The sequence below is a fragment of the Pinus tabuliformis genome, chromosome 6 (genome assembly GCF_031772625.1).
Source record: "Pinus tabuliformis cultivar Carrire ecotype Pingquan chromosome 6, CPIR1, whole genome shotgun sequence".
In the NCBI taxonomy this organism is placed as follows: domain Eukaryota; kingdom Viridiplantae; phylum Streptophyta; class Pinopsida; order Pinales; family Pinaceae; genus Pinus; species Pinus tabuliformis.
In genome coordinates, this window is record NC_142292.1 from 686613204 (window position 1) to 686619203 (window position 6000).

Consider the following 6000-nt stretch of genomic DNA (forward strand, 5'->3'; position numbering starts at 1 on the left):
ACATGATTTTATAATGCAAATTCTAGACACCTGAAGCTGGTTTTCAAAAAACTGAGAGAGGATTTTCTTATAAACATTCTTATCTACAAAAAAATCCTCCATTTTTGTAACAGCTATCAGGGATCAAAAGATATAAGCTCTATCTCAACACCTATTTTTCAGATAAAAACAGTGCAGAAAATGATAAATTTATAGGTCAGTCTTTCATTAAGGTGAAGACCAAATTTTGAGGAAAAACACTTTTAAAGGTCAAGTTGTTATGCTTTTTGATGTTGACACCAATCCTTGAATAATGTTAAATATCTTCAAACTATAAATTTCTAAAAACTGTGTTAAAGGGAGCATACACAACAGTTTCGTAGCGCGCTACGAAACTGCTGAAGGTGAATTTTGGGCATTTTATGCATGTATTTGGGAGGTAAAGACTACTGGTTTTCAAATTTTGGTGTTACTGATGGAAAGATTAAGATCGCATATGAAGACTCAGATTTAAAGCAAAAGAAAGAATGGTCAAAGAAGTGTTTTACAGTGGTATAAAAGCTGCGCTACGAGAACAAGCTATTTTCGTAGCTCAAAACAAAGTTTTGACAACAAGGTTAGATTTCATCATTAATAGTTTTGTTCTTCCTCTTGGCCACCCCATTCTGTTGTGGGTTATGAGGTGCCGTCAACTCTCGTTTAATTCCTTCCGCTGCACAGAAGGCCTTAAATTCTTGAGAGACATATTCTCCACCATTGTCGCTTCTCAAGGCCTTGATCTTCTTCCCTAACTCTTTCTCGACCAAAGCTTTGAACTCACAAAACTTTGTGAAGGTTTGGTCCTTCTTCTGCATGAAATAAATCCAGCATTTACGAGAATAATCATCAACGAAAATCACACAATACCTTTGCTTCACTATGGATGCCATCAAGAATGGTCCACACAAATCAGTGTGAACTCGCTCAGAGATAGCATCTGCTCGACTGTCTCGAACATGAAAGGAAGACTTGGTGTACTTTCCGAAGGTACAAACTTTGCATGTGTCAACTTGCTCAAGTTTACATTTGGGAAGTCCTATAGATATCTGCTACATTATCTTCAAACCCCCATGATGCAAATGGCCCAACCGCCTGTGCCACAACTCACTAATGTCTTGGCTTTGCACCAATTATGCTTTCGTACTTAATGCTGCACAAGCATCTACCTATAGTTTATAGAGATTCTTCACCCGAATCCCTATCCTCTTGGTCTAACCTATTGCTATGTGTCTTAGGAATGCCTTTTCTTTACTGAAGACAACATCGTAGTCTTTGTCCTCCAACATCACCACCTATACCAAGTTCTTCTTCAGTCTAGGCACATACATCACATCTGTCAAGGTGAGAGGAGCTCCATGCTCCCTCTGAAAAGCAACCATGCCCACTCCTGAAACACTATACCTTCCGTCGTCACCCATCTCTATGCGCATCTTGAGGTCTTTCTCCTCCAAGGCACTAAATAATTTTTTATCACCGGTCATGTGGAATGAGGCTCCACTGTCAATATACCAGACACAACCCATCATCGATGACACCATGCATGCAATGAGGGTAAAGTCCATTTCGAACTGAGAGGCTAATGCCTCACCTTCCGATCCTTCCGAGGATCCCTTCTTGGACTTCTTCGATGGGCAATTAGTCGCATAATGTCCCATTTTGTGACAATTAAAGCATCTTACTTTAGACATGTCACCCTTCTTCCCTCCATGGGAAGAATTAGATTTGAAATGGGAAGCCTTCCACTTCCCTTTCCTTTCCTTACTTGTTAAGGCCATATTTTCTTCATCATCATTCTTGGATGAAGAACCATCTCGTGTGCTCCTCTTGATCTCCTCTTGCATAAGATCCGACCACAGTTGTTCCCAATCCAGTAGTTTCTCCCTTCCATTCACAGAGTCCTGGTAGTTATTCCAACTCTTTGGAAGGCCAAGGAGAGCGAGGCTCACCATATCATCATCGGCAGTAGTTATTCCCACACTGCCAAGCTCATCTCTGCAGGTGGTGAGCTTGTTCAGATATGTGGAAATAGTATCGCCCTTCTCCATCTTGATTCTTCAAAGCTTATCCTTGAGCACCAATTTCCTCTGGTCGCTACTGTTTTGGTAGAGGTCCTTTAATGTCTTCCACATTGACAATGGAGTATCCTTCCCATGGAGACTCGAGATAATATGGTCTGGAACTCCCTCAGGGATGATCCGTCTCGCCTTCGCCACACACTTCTTCCACTCAGCCAACTCTTATGCATTAGTTGAAGCTGGCTTTGGGATTTCTTGATCAACAAATTCCTTCAAGCCATTGTCTTCTAATATAGCCTCCATTCTATATTTCCATGCTATGTAATTCGAGCTACCTTCCGAGGCATACTCGAGTCTCAAGCCATAGAACGCCATTGGCCAACCTTGAAGTATGATATGAATTCGATTTGCACTTGCAACCCCGAACTTCAAACTTCAAATTCTCTTCTCAGTATATTGTTCACAACTCTAATACCATGTAGAAAATATGTGTAGGTTAACCCGATAATGCAATATAAATCAAGGCAGAATACTATAACCTACTTCTACTATCAATTTGCGGAAGCTTAAAGATCGAGCTGAACAATATAACCAGAAGAAGAAGAATCAATGACACAATACACATGAAAATACCTTGGGGAAAGCCTCAGCTAACAACCCCACACTAATGTATTATCATACATGGTGGAAATACATAGGAATTATACAAAGCCTTAGCTCTCACAGCTAGTAATCCTCATAGATGCTCACAGACAATATTGGCTTCTCTCTAGCCTTCCTCTCTGTCCTCCAGGCTCCTATTTCCTTGCGTTGTTCCTTGTGGATGATTTTCTTGTTACCAAGTGCAACATCAAGCCTTCAAAACTACGCAATACTCAAGGATGAATCCTTGACTTCATGCATGAGTTTTCTCCATGATAAAACACATGCAACTGATAGTACACTATCCTTGAACATTAATCTCAACTGGGTCTTTCTCAGAATAGACATGCATGAGTTTCTGATGAGGGAATCTTCAGTTAACTGGAGTAGCACTAGTTGAGTGCATTAGTGCATCAACTGACAGTTAACTCAGTATTAGTTCCTCAAACAGTTTGGAACTAATTTAACTGGACTTAACTCAGTAAACTGAGTTAACTAATTATAACTCAAATATAACTCAATCTTATCTCCTTAATTTAAGGGATAACTCTTGCATGACTTCAGAAAGACTTCTAACTTGAATTTCTCCAACTAATTAATTTAAAATAAATTAATTAATTATTTCCAAGTAGCTATTAAGACTAAATTCGATTTTAATTCACAATTTAATTCAAGGACAAATTAAATTGGAATATTCTTGTTGCCATATTTCAACAGTGCCTTTAATAACTGGCTGACAAAAGCTTTTGTTAATGGTAGGTTAGTTTACCTTAAAGACATCTAAAATTGTTGCAAGTTTAATTGTGGGAGAGAGATGTCTTTTTAGTTTTAGCTATTGATTTTCAATATATAATAATGTTTGTATTTATTAGTTGACTTGTATTTTTCTATTCAAAATTATGCTTTCATTGTAGTGAAATATTTACCTTTTGTATGGTGAAAAATGAGGAAGAACGATAAACTAAAGGATCTTTTGGGAAGGCCAAGCCAAAGCTTAGGGTAAACTATAAGCTATAGAGCCTGACAACAAAATATATTTTTATGCCATTTGTAAATGCTTTTATTATAGGCACGTGGTTGATGTATATTTGATATAAAAATCCTATTATACCATTGGAAAATCTTACCCGTTCAAATATGCTAACGTGGAATCATTTTAATGTAATCACACAGGTGTTAGTTTGGATCTTGTCTTCAACCTCGGGAGTCTCTTAAATCCCTAATTTCCTTTAGCATGAGACTTCAGGCTACATACAATAACTATAAGTAAATGATGATGCTAAGAACAACAAAAAATCAGAGTCAGATCATAAAGACATTGCTAGCTTGTATGACATTAATAAGGAATGACGAAGCCACCCCCACAACAAGCCCTCAACCCCTCCACATATGATAGCACATTAAAAACATCACCACTACTGCAGAAGTAACTAGCTGACCCTGATTGGAAGAGAATAAGCCACCGTTGGAAAGAGTGAGATCTAAATGATTCTATTGTAGAAGCCTTATTGACAGAACTAAGGTCATTTGCCCTTTGTTGATGCTTATTTCGTGCTCATCGAAAATCTTTCCTTTATATGTTACACTATGTTGAAAACACCACCAGTAATACAAGTCAACTAGCTAACCTAGACACTAAAACCACCATAAACAAGGCTAACAATCTAAGCTTGTCACAAACTTCTTGGAAAGAACTGAAATGGAGCCCCCTTTCCCATTCATGTTTTGTCCTCTAAACTTGTCAACAACTTGTTCTCTACATAGATTGTGTTCAATAACCTTTGTTAATCAAAATAAATATACCAGGACCATAAAAATATTTAGTACACTCCAACCTATAGATCTTTTGCATCAAGATTTAGGTGTTTCAATGTTATTAGTTATCACAAAGGATTTTTGTTATGATGTTGTCTATAATCACATGCTCATGACTCTTAGGAAGCAAGGACGAGGTATTTCCATGTTTGTCTTTGTTGTCCATCATACACTCTACATTCTAAATCCTTTCACCAATTTCTCATAAAAGGAATGAGACATACCTCTCTCATGGTTCGAAGCCTCTTCCAAAGCCAGTTAATCTTAGCAATAAAAAAAGCTTCATTTTTCATTCGCTTTCCATTCCTGTTATCAAAATCATGTTTATAATGTTGGACTTAACTCTAAATATTTGTATGTATTTATACTTGGCAAATAAAATTTTTATTAATTTTATTGATTGGCATCTTGCAGGCATGATGAGATAAACAATTTTCAAGAGAAGGCTCCATCTGCAAACCTGGCTCATCCTTATCCAAATCATTTTTATCCATTAGAGCCATTGGAGAGGGAGCCAAAGCAGAACCGATCCACAATAGTTGGTGTCATGCACACTTTCATATTCTTCTTATCCTTTTAGGTCTAATCAATAATAGGTTCAATTGAGTCTTTCATGGTGTGATGTTCATGCATAATAATGTTGATTTGTGCCATGCTGCCAACTTTCAAACTTAGTTTCCAATCTAGCTACTTTTACGCTTTATATTGTGTTATCTACTATTTAAGCATATAGTGATGCCTTAGAATAATATCTCGACAAGTTGTACATGCACCTAGCAGTGCTTCGATCCATGTTCTATCACAAGAAATTTTCACTGGAAAAAATAGATGTTGATTCTTGGAAATCAAGTATGTTCGATTTTAATGTTTGTTGGTGCTAATCTCTTTGCAATTAAAGAAGTTGTAATTTTCTTCTCATTTTCTTTTCCTTCTTCTGCTTCCTCTTTTTAGTAAATACAGAGAAGTATGCCAATTTTGTGTATATTGATTACTTTGAAATTTATTAATCTCTCTTGTGATTAGTTGGGTCATTTAGCATTGCATCTCTTGTCTAAGTTAACATAAAATTTAGGCAATACCAGGGTAGCTTTAAATATTAATCTAATCTTTAGAGTTCCAATTTTAGAGTTTTAATTCTTATGAAGTTGCATTAAAAGTATTTTTTTTAAAGGTGTAGTCTAACTTTTTTACCTTTTGACTCTCTTTTTTTTAAGAATTTGACAATAATTTTTTTGACGAAATAGTGGTTTTTGTTGATTAAAATGCGTTTTTTAATGTATAAATGCATTAAGTGCCTTGAAAAACCCTGAAACACTTGGAATATGTAGATTTCACAGTTCATACTTGTGATTTGAACAAATTCTCCAAAATTCCAATAAAATTGAACATAAAATATCTCAAAAAACCAAAATGTAGAAGATTTAAACAACCACATTTTGAAAAAGATGTTTTTAATCTTGAAAATGAAGTGTCTTGAAAACAAAGTGTAATACATCAAATAACACCATAA

General features: G+C 36.2%; 1 pseudogene; it reads left to right on the top strand.

The window, feature by feature from the left end:
- Nucleotides 1-5083, top strand: part of LOC149260517 (extradiol ring-cleavage dioxygenase pseudogene) — a 29003-nt pseudogene extending 23920 nt beyond the window's left edge.
- Nucleotides 5084-6000: the final 917 nt, after the last annotated feature.